General features: G+C 37.6%; 1 protein-coding gene across 2 annotated transcripts in view; it reads right to left on the reverse strand.

Moving 5' to 3' along the window:
- Positions 1–12,217, reverse strand: part of fat3a (FAT atypical cadherin 3a) — a 197,747-nt gene that overhangs the window by 112,516 nt on the left and 73,014 nt on the right. The gene's annotated exons all lie outside the window — the stretch shown is intronic.

Below are 12,217 nucleotides of genomic sequence, written 5' to 3' on the forward strand. Positions count from 1 at the left end.
GGAATATAAGTCAAGAACAAAATAATTATAGAGAAGGAAAGATCAAAAATACAATCCATGAAATGAATACACAAACTTGTTTTTACAAAGTTTAAAAGGGGTTCTCGAGTCAGGAGAAATTTAATTTGTGAATTCAGCAATATATTGGTTGTGATAAAAAGCTACTGTACTGCAGATGCAGTGTGTTTATGTGGGTTTACTTTTGGAAATAAGCTAAACCTTACTAAATTTACATTTATGCATGTTCGCACTCCGCAAAAAATTATTTAAAAAAAAAAATTCTTAGTAATTTTGTCTTGTTTTCAGAAAAAATATCGAAAAATTCTTAAATTAAGATGCTTTTTCTTGAAGCAAAATGACCCAAGAAAATAAGTCTAGTTTTTAGACCAAAAATATAAAATTTAAGTGATTTTGTGCATAAAACAAGCAAAAAATCTGCCAATAGGGGTAAGCAAAAAAATCTTAAACATTTTTCTTAAACACTAAATTCAACAAAAATACAAGAAAAATGTCCTTACCCCATTGGCAGATATTTTTGCTTGTTTTATGCACAAAATCACTTAAATTTGATATTTTTGGTCTAACAACTAGACTTATTTTCTTGGGTTGTTTTGCTCATCAAGAAAAAGCATCTTAATTGAAGAATTTTTAGATATTTTTACTTGAAAACAAGACAAAAATACTAAGAATTTTTTTTCTTAAAAATCATTTTTTGCAGTGTGAGCTGCTAACGCAATGCTTTTACCAATTAAGCTACAGGAATAGAGGGACATTAAATGTTGTGATCTAAAAAAAAAAAAAACATTAACAACTCATAGAAACAATACATAAAGTTTAGAAATAAGATTTAGATGTACAGTATGGACTACAATGCTATTTTACATGCATTTTTTTGTGTTTGCAAGTAAGACATATTGCACATGTGTGCATCAGTTCTAGTTTTAGACACTGATTGTTTTGTGTGCACCCTCAGGAACGGTTAGGATGTCTTCCAGTCCACAGCAATGCAACACTGTCGCCAACATTTGCGTGCACACACACACTTTTGCGCACTCACAAACACACATGCACACACTGAATACACACACAGAGAGAGTTGCTGTGGTCAGCCCACACATGACTCGGCACACACACTTCCCGTTTTTCCTCTAATGATATCCTACAGCACATTCACCAAACACACTCTCACAAATTGGTAAAGACACACAGAAACACACACTGCTCAAAATGCAGAGATCAGCTCATTTTATCTCTCCGGGTCTCTCTCTCTCCATCCGTCATAGTCTTGTGCGCTTCGCGTCCACATAAACACTGACCGACAGACTGTCAGATTAAAACCAGCGGTCGTTTTGGAACAGTCAAGGTTCAGTACGCAAACAGCGTCTTGTCTCCCCTAAAGCCTTGTTTAGACTGACCAAACGTCTGGCTCGGATGACCAGAGATTTTACACACAATAAAAAACACGTACTGTGAAGCAAACACAAAACCCACAGTATACACACATATAGAAATGCTTTCAATATACTCAGCACTTTAAAAGATATGTTTCAGGCTTTCCAAATGCATGTCACATGAAAACATGAACCGATTCTTTTTAATGACTCACAAAGGAGTCTTGAACTCACAAATGAGTGAGCAGGCCATTCTTCAAAAAAAAAAAATTGAACACATTTTTGTGGTACAGTACACAGAATAATATATATTGGTTAAAAATTAGTGGCAAAATAACTCTGTGGCAAAACCTTCTCCTTATGTTACAACATTTTGCTATGATTAGCCTATAATAATATATTAGGCCTGAAAGTTGTCAGGGTCGGGATACCATTTTGAAATGTACGTCAGTTGGACATAATTTGACTTTAAACCATAGACTGTAAAAAAAAGATGGATGACGCGACGTCGCTTCCTTCCATTGTAATGAATTGAAGCAAAAAAATGTCCTACCATGAGCGCTGCCATGTTACCTAAAAAACGTCAGTTTGGAGCCAGGGCATCCGCAGAAGGAATCGTCCGTGGAGCCAGAGGCGGAGCCGTGGTATCAAACTTCCACCCAAACGCTTGCATGCCCAATTCAACCATGCCAAATGATGCCGACACGCCCCATTTCTATAGCATCAAATTACAAGCTAAAATAAAACGTATAACAATTAACAATTAAACATATATCAGCGTGATAAAGCAACTCTAAAGAGTTTTTGCTCTTTGCTCCCCCTACAGGTTATAAGCGGAATTGTCCTTTACCACTGTCGTAAATAATTTAGCCTACTGCAGCAAAGCTGGCTCTGATTGGATTATAGGTCTGCCGTAAAGCAAGTTTTTGTAGTTTTCACTCGAACTACAGGACCGTGACCCGATGGTTGGAAATTTCTTTAGTGCGGTTTTGGCCGATAAGTGAATGTGAATGTGCCGTTTACACTGTTTCTAGACTGAAACTTTTTTGGAAACGTTATTTTAAGGTAAAAAAAAACTTTGGTGTTGCTTTAAAGGACCACAACCATCTTTCGGGAAATTTTAGTGAAAGTGTAAAAAAATTTTTCATTTAAAGCCGAGTCCCGTTCGTCTGCATGGAGAGGGCGGGTTTATGATTTGTACTGCAGCCAGCCACCAGGGGGCGATCAAAGAGTCAGCTTCTTTACTTTTCAAGATGTATGAGGCACATCCACTTTAAACCAAGTATGTAAAGTATCTTGCAATTTTATGTTTCAAACAGAGATGGCGATAGAGAGGCTACAGTTACAGACTGCTACTTAAAGGGATAGTTCGGCCAAATTTGATATTAAACCCATGATTTACTCACCCCAAGCTGTCCGAGTTGCATATGTCCATCGTTTTTCAGACACATTTTCGGATATTTTAGAAAATGTTTTAGGTCTTTCAGTTAATTAAATGTGAAGTCACGGGATCCACGACCTTCAAGTCAAAAAAAGTGCGTCCATCCTTCACAAAATAAATCCAAACGGCTCCAGGATTATAAACAATGGTCTTCTGAGGGTAATCCGCGCGATGTTGTTGTAGAAATATCCATATTTAAAACTTTATTAACGTAAATAAATACCTTCCGGTAGCGCCCCCATCTTAGACTCCTCTGTATTCAGGAGAGAGTATTAGCGTAGTGTACGCACTTTTCTTAGTGACGTATGACAAATTCGGAAGGCGGGGGCACAGAGCAGCAGCAGAGTAGCCTCCGTAGGCTGCGTAAGCTCTCATCCTGTATGCGGACGCGACTAAGATGGCGGTGCTACCGGAAGTTATTTATTTACGTTAATAAAGTTTTAAATATGGATATTTCTACAACAACACCGCGCGGATTACCCTCAGAAGACCTTTGTTTATCATCCTGGAGCCGTTTGGATTTAATTTGTGAAGGATGGACGCACTTTTTTTGGACTTGAAGGTCGTGGCCCCGTAACATTACATTTAATCAACTGAAAGATCTAAAACATTTTCTAAAATATCCGAAAATGTGTTTGTCTGAAAAACAATGGACATATGCAACTCGGACAGCTTGGGGGTGAGTAAATCATGGGTTTAATATCATTTTTGGCCAAACTATCCCTTTTAAAAATTCACACAATCTTTACAAATTTCCAAAATGTTACCTGTTTAGGGGGGCATACAGTAACCTAAGGGTGGGTGATAAACTTGTAGGTATGATAAAGAGATTTTGGACTAGCTTCTCTATTGAGGTTACGCGCCCATGTCACGTAGCTGTGCGCGCGGTAACAAAAACATAATGTTTGTACTTGTATTTAAGCACTGCAGTTTTAAAACAAGTAACTTTAAGCTATTAAAACACAAACAACAATACTAAATGTGTGCGCTGTTTCTGTGTGAGAGGAGCATGCAAGTCGCTCATCCGCTGCTCATTGAGCTTGTGAGCATTTTTGTCATTTTATTGGTCTTAAATACACATACAGTCATAAACATGACTATTTAGGTCTTAAGAAAAAGTAAATGCATGTGTAAAAATATATTGGACCTGTACTTTGGTCTTAAAGGGGAAGTTACCTAATTTTGCTCCTGTATAAAAACCTTATTAAAAGAAAACTACCGTGATACATATTGTTATCATGATATAAAAGGAATCATATCGTGATAAGATTTTGGTCATATCGCCCACCCCTACAGTTACCATATAACATGGCCATCATCAATACACATAATTGATCACACTGGCTCACACACAAAACAAGCAAACTACAAGAACAAAACAGAAAAAAAACTTAGCAATAAAAAGCATTTATCTACATAAGCCAAAAACATTATCAATACAAATGCCCTTATAACAAGAGAGTCAATACAATCATATACAAAAATAGCCACACATCTCTACGAGATACAATTTCTATTCAATTATTTCAGAAAAACTACTTAACATTGCACTGAAGTGCTTGACATGGACCTAGACACTGATGACAGACTCAAACTGTAAAATAAAACCACACTGAAATGGTTTCACATTGTGTTTTCTTATCTGAAGAATAGTGAATGTACGTTTATCTGCTTATATCTGTAAACTGCATTATAATCCACATTCACTGACAGCTCAGAGTGTAAAAGCCGCAGCGCTTCACTGCGCCTCAATGTGTTTGTGTTACGTGACAACCAATTCAATATTCTGTGTGACACATAGAGGAAGTGATGTAGAACAAAGCACATTTCCATAACAGAGAGAATTGTAAATGACAGGCGTGTGCGATGCAGAAAGTGTGTGTGATGTTCTGATATCTATAGACTACGGTACAGGTATAACCCTTTCAATGACAGTTCTGTGTTGAAAAGCTAAACTGGCTAAGGACATTTAGAATACCAGAGGAAGGCTTTCCATTGGTTCTCCTTTATTCTCATTGGTTGTAAATACAATGTGACTAGGTCTGTGCGATACTGAAGAAAATGCGGTATGCGATAGCATGCTAAATGATCCTATATATAATACGCGATGCAATACAATTTTTATTGTAATAAAATATATTTTGAAAAAAAAAACAACTAACATGTTTCATATTTCTGGGAAAATCAAGCATCATTAATTCTAAAAGTGTCTTAAAAATTGCTCATTTATTGCAAATCACTGCTATATATATATATCTATATAAGGGGTGTAACAACACAAAGATATGGATCGATACATCGATTTTATTTCTATCAATCCGACGCATCGATGCCAAATTTTTAAAATCAATTTGAGCGTCTTTGACACTCTCCATGTCCTCATTCTTTGACGTAACGTCCATCTACACATTTCCGCATTTTTTTTTATTTTCATCTGCTAGCATCAGCAAATGAATGCGATGCAGCAACAAAGCGGTTTTAGCAGCGAGAACACAGCGAAGAGAGACACGAGCACATTTAGGCACAAAACACTGAAATACTTACTGTTGCCATCATAAGCTTGATTTTATGTGACATTTTGCCCCTTATTATTTCTTTTTCTTTATTAATAATATAAATAAAATATTTTTATTTTTATTAATTAAAATTTATTTAAATTGAAATAAAATAAAGTGTATTTTTGTTAGTTTGTTGTGTAAATGTTCCAATTGGGACAGAGATTTTCAAAGAGTTATAAATGTTCGTGTTTTATATTTTGGTTGCATTTGTAAGTAAAAATGTAACTGTTTAACTAGGCACATAATATAAAATATCGATAAATTAACTGAATCGGATCGAAACGTAAACGCGCGGAAGAAGCGTTTGATGTTTCGGCAAAAATCACATCGTTGGCGGAGAAAATCGATTTTGTATCGAATCGTAATGAACGGTCTGATTTTCAACCCTTATATATATACACTACGGGTCCATTGAATGCTTGAATCTCATTGGCTGATGAACGTTCTGAGGTGTGCAATTATTTTCTGGGAAACGCACAGCGAACGTAGTTCCAGGCAGCTCTCTTCAGGGTTTCCACACCTAAGTTAACTTCCAATTCAATGACCTTTCAAGGACTTTCCAGGTCCAATACCCTCAAATTCAAGGACTAAAAGTGGGGACACATTTCAAGTGAGAGCAAGGTTACATTGTGTTACCTTTTAAGATAGATTGTTAAAGTTCCCTTTCGAGGAAACTCGCGCTGTGTCACTGCGGTGACACTTTGGGGACGCCTTTAATGGTAAGTGCGTCTGAATGTATATATCAAATTCAACCAATGGTGAGGCTTAACGACAAAGACAGGGTGATGCAGGAGCCAGGAAGTATATTGCTATCTGAAATATTGCCAAAGACGGCGTTACAGGGACGCAGGAAGTATGGCAAGGGAGACGCAGCGTCTCGTTCCCTTCTCAGGGAACAACAGTTACATACGTAACCCAAGACCTTTTTATGTGTCAAACACAACTATGCAAAAAAGCATTTTGGTATGAATCAACATTCACATACAGAAGATATAAGCATTTAAAGCAAACAGTTTAGCGTGTGTGCTAAAAATTCTAAAGTTTTTATGATATTATCCCACACTACACAGGGAATAATATGGATTTTTTTCCAGAAAACTTCTTGCATTAAATAGATTCCAGCACTTTCAATAACCTGTATCTATGTATGTAGATTTTCAAAAACTTCCCAGGGCCTTGAATTTTTCCACAGATTCACAAACATTCAAGGATTTCAAGGACCTGTGGGAACCCTGTCTCTTGACCGCATTACAGTTCCATATCACTTTGCATAGTTAACTGTAATAAAGACGAACAAAAACAACATGACAGACGATTTTCTGAGGCAATAACAGCGCTGTTTAGAGATGCACAGAGGTAGCTTCGTTCACACAATCTCCCTCGCTTTCTCTCTTTTTCTTTCTTTCTTCCTCTCTCTGTGCCTCTGTTGCTCTTTTTCTAATAACTGCATTAATAACTGCATTAAAATGCTATCGACGGCTCAAGCCTCCATTGCCAGCTTTAAAATGACGTTTAGTAACAACCAAAAGAGCCGTCGGATGAGACGCAGAAGAAAACGTCCTACTCACAATAACGATTTAAGTACATAAACCAGACGAATCCCTGACAATGTCTTGAGGTTTGGTAACCGTAGTATAAGCGGAATAATTGACTCCGGGCCGGTGAATTAATGAAAAATAATACACACACTGTCCGCTTCGCGTCGTGACTCGTGGCCACATCACCACCTCGGAGTGCATCTAATAATTCAACTGTCCGTTGTCGATTATTCCTTACATATATATTAGAGTTGTATATCAGACAGTTCATTACGATTCATATTACGTGAATATATGTTCTGAATTAAATGAAGTCCCTACTTCTTGATGATTAAAACTATATATTATAGTAGGGGTTTTCAAACTGTGGCTCGCACAGTGGGATAAGGTGGGTCGAGCAAAGTATATATAAAGTACATTCTATAGTGTGAAAGTATGAGATTTCAGTATGGAAGTATATATATCAAGAGCAGATTTCATGGTGGTGTACAGATACCAGCAAGGGTTAACAAGGCCATACAAACCAACCAAACCTTGACCCCTTCAAACAAGGCCATTGCATTTGTGTTTATTACGGTTTGTGCTTTGGCATCTGTGTACGTCACATAAATGAAGTGATGCAGAACAAACAAACACTGCCATAACAGGAAAAATTCGGATGAACTGTGTGTGTTTATGGATGTGTGTGTGGTTGTTTTGGTGTCATTAATTGGAGTAAGGTTCTTAGTGCTGCTGGCGGTCTTTTCTGTAAGCACCCTGTCAATCTGAGCCAAAAACCCTCTGAACAGACACACCCGCGCACACACGGCTTCTTACACATACCGAAGCAAAACAGACAGAATTAATAAGCGGAGTGTGTGTTTGAGGGAACGTTTACAATTTGGTGACTCCTCAAGCGACCTGCAGAAATCAAGCAAAGACCCTACAGAGATAGATAGAGAGATAGAGAGTCCTGTGTGTGGTCGGTGTTGTCGTTAAATGTTTTGTTGTGCTGTGTTTTTTGTGTTAAGTAGTGATATGCTGTGTTGTTGTGCATCTTTTCTAAATCATCAATAAATCAGATGTGTTTGTGCAAATCTGTGTGACCTGAATAAATGTTCTGTTTGAAATTTTACCTTTAAACAACTATCACATCTTTCAGCCTTAATAAACAGCGTGTGTATGCGAAGGATCATGCAGAGGAAAAGCAGTTTGATTTTGGTGTGTTCATGAAAAAACTCTTAAACACTGTTATCAAATAATGAAGTGCGTCAGAGAGAGAGAGAGAAGAGATGCAGAACACAAAGAGAGTAAACAAGAAAAACCTAAATATCAAATTTAAATACAAGGTGTAAGTGCTACATAATTAATAAAATAAAATAAAAAAATCAAGCATGCCGAGAAAATATCAGCAGGCATTAAGAGTCAGAAGCTTCAGTGATGTTTGTGAGTTATTTTGGATCTGCCAGACTTCGTGCTGTTCGCTTGCAATAGTAACAGCAACTCTATTTCCATGTATTTTAATATAGATTTAAAACATTTAAAAGGGAAATAACAAATCAACTCATTTAATTTTTAATTAAAATGTGTGACTAGATGATTCACTCCTGTATGAATTGTGTGTTACAGTATCTGAATCTTTGCACGTCATCTGTAAAGCTGTAAGAACAATAGCCAGTGAATCAGAACCCGCTGAGATGTGTTAAAGTTTAACATCAATCAATTCAAAGCATGCACGTCATATTTCGGTCTTCTAGTTCAGCAGTTTTGTGTCACATACACATTTCTCATTAGCATTTAAATTCACTCTTTCCTTTAACATTTTACACATCTGTGGTCGCTTTAATGCCATCATCTTAAAGGCACAGTTCACCCCAAAATATGATAATGACCTCATTCATTTCTCATCCTCATGCCTTCTGAGATGTATATGACACACTGAAGTGGTTATATTTAATGGATGCATTACAAATCTAGGAACAGCATGGACCCTTACTGAAAAAAGCTAAAACCAGTCTAAGCTGGTTTCCAGAGAGGTTTTGGCCACTTTTACAATCTCAGAAATAAAGGTACAAAAGTTGTCACCTGGACACTACCCTTTAAAAAGGTACACCCTTGTACCCAAAGAGTGCATATCAGTAATTTAAAGGTACATATTGGTAATTCAAAGATACATTTGTACCTAAATTGTACATATTGGGACCTTTTTTAAGGGTACTGCCCCAGTGACAGCTTTTGTACCTTTATTTTTGACAGTGAACCATCAAGATGGTTTTAGCTTGTCAGGCTGGAAGACCAGCTGATCCACCAGCCAAAACCGGATGACCCACCAGTTTGACCAGGCTGGAATTAGCTACTTCCATCATAAACCAGCTAGGGCTAGCCAACTAACTTGGCCAAGCTTCCAGCCTCATCAAGCTGGTGGGTCAGATTGACCATCTTAAAAAGTGTCCAAAACCTCTCTAATACAAGGTCAGAAAAACCAGCTGATCCACCAGCCAAAACCATATGACCCTCTAGTTTGACCAGGCTGGAAGACCAGCTTTACCAGGCTGGAAGGACCGGCCTAAACCAGCTACTTCCATCGTAAACCAGCTAGGACCAGCCACTAGCTTAGCCAAGCTGTCCAAGACAGCACCATCTAAACTAGCCAACCTTCATGGATGGATGGATGGATGGATGGATGGATGGATGGATGGATGGATGGATGCATAGCTAGATAGACGGATAGTTGGATAGACGGATAGATGGATACATAGATAGATAGATAGATAGATAGAAAGATACTGTAGATAGATAGATAGATAGATAGATAGATAGATAGATAGATAGATAGATAGATAGATAGATAGATAGATAGATAGATAGATAGATAGATAGATAGACAGACGGATAGATAGATAGACAGACGGATAGATAGATAGACGGCTAGATAGATAGACGGATAGATAGATAGACGGATAGATAGATAGACGGATAGAGACAGATAAACAGATAGATAGATAGATAGATAGATAGATAGATAGATAGATAGATAGATAGATAGATAGATAGATAGATAGATAGATAGATAGATAGATAGATAGACAGATAGACAGATAGACAGATAGATAGACAGATAGAGACAGATAGAGAGATAAATAGATAGATGGATAGATAGATAGATAGACAGATAGACAGATAGACAGATAGATAGACAGATAGAGACAGATAGAGAGATAAATAGATAGATGGATAGATAGATGGATAGATAGACGGAGAGATAGACGGATAGTTGGATAGATGGATAGATAGATGGATAGATAGATGCATAGATAGATGGATAGATATATATAGACGGATAGTTGGATAGATAGATAGATAGACAGATAGACAGACAGACAGACAGACAGACGGATAGAGACAGATAGAGACAGATAGATAGACAGACAGACAGACAGACAGACAGACAGACAGACAGACAGACAGACAGACAGATAGATAAATGCATAGATAGACGGATAGATAGAGAGACGGATAGTTGGATAGACGGATAGATGGATAGATAGATAGACGGATAGATAGATAGACGGACAGACAGACAGATAGATGTACATCTTTTCTGAATCATCAATACATGACCCACCAATTTGACCAGGCTGAAAGACCAGCTTAAATAAGCTACTTTCATCATATAAACCAGCTAGGCCTAGCCAACTAACTTGGTCAAGCTTCCAGCCTCATCAAGCTGGTTTACGCTGGTGGGTCAGATTGACCAGCTAAAAAAGTGTCCAAAACCTCTCTAAAACCAGCCTGCTACAACAGCAAAACCAGGTCGGAAAACCAGCTGATCCATTAGCCAAAACCATATGACCCTCCAGTTTGACTAGGCTGAAAGACCAGCTTTACCAGGCGGGAAGGACCAGCCTAAAACAGCTACTTCCATCGTAAACCAGCTAGGACCAGCCAACTAGCTTAGCCAAGCTGTCCAAGACAGCACCAGCAAAACCAGGTCGGGGGACAATCTAAACCAGCCAACCTTCATAGGCCGGTTTTAGTAGTTTTTTCTGTAGGCATATTATTTAAATGACTTGTTTTCAGCAGAAGAAAATCAGTCAAATACACTGGGGATGACATGAGGGTGAATAAACAAAGAGGTAATTTATATTTTGGGTGAACTATTCCTTTAAATCCAGGCTATTCTGTCACAAACAAATCAACTGCCTCAAACTACTGAAAAAAACCTTCACGTACAAACTTCACCGAAACATCTCTCGGTAGCTTGTTTTAAAGTCAGTGATGAGCTTCAACTTTCATTACCTAAAGTTTTTTAGAGACCAGTAAACATGAAAGTGAACAATACATTCGCTGTGAAGTTTTCAAATTCATTCTTTTAATTATAATAAAAACAGAGTAAGCATCGCTAATAACAAACGAAAACTTTACGACTGCCGCTCATTAATATCCCGCCTTTAGCTTGAAAACACAATGATGCAGAGATCAATGCACTCGGGGACTTGTTAAAGATAAAAAATGTGAACTCACGAAGTGTCAGAACACAGATGTGCCGTGTGATTTTTGCAGCTGATTTGCATTTAAGTAACGTTGACAACTATTAGTTCAGTCACTGTCTCGAAAAGTTTGTTGAACTGTGAAGCAGATTTATTACATAGCTGTTGTGCGGGTCTACAATGTGTTGGTCTTTGAATTATTATGTTGCACTGGGATATGCTATGTTATGTCACGTTGGTTTGCGCTTTGCTACTGTAAGTGCAGTGTTGTGTTGTCTTAAAGGGACACTCCACTATATTTGAAAATATGCTCATTTTCCAGCTCCCCTAGAGTTAAACATTTGATTTTTACTGTTTTGGAATCCATTCAGCTGATCTCTGGGTCTGGCGGTACCGTTTTTAGCATAGCTTAGCATAATCCATTGAATTTGATTAGACCATTAGCATCGCACTAAAAATAAAAGAGTTTCAATATTTTTTATAAATTAAAGTTGTGATTTTCTAGGCATATATGGCTAGGAACTATACTCTCATTCTGGCGTAATAATCAAGGACTTTGCTGCCGTAACATGGCTGCAGGAGGTGCACTGATATTACACAGAGTACAGTTCCTAGCCATATCTGCCTCAAAAATCGCAACTTTTAATTTTCTGTCTATCTTAGTGCAGGATGTAACTACAGATGTGTTACTTTTACATAGGAAAAATATTGAAACTCTTTAGTTATTTTTTAGCGTGATGCTAATGGTCTAATCTGATTCAATGGATTGTGCTAAGCTATGCTAAAAGTGGTAGCGCCAGACCCGGAGATCAGCTGAATG

The sequence above is a fragment of the Paramisgurnus dabryanus genome, chromosome 8 (assembly GCF_030506205.2).
Source record: "Paramisgurnus dabryanus chromosome 8, PD_genome_1.1, whole genome shotgun sequence".
NCBI lineage: Eukaryota > Metazoa > Chordata > Actinopteri > Cypriniformes > Cobitidae > Paramisgurnus > Paramisgurnus dabryanus.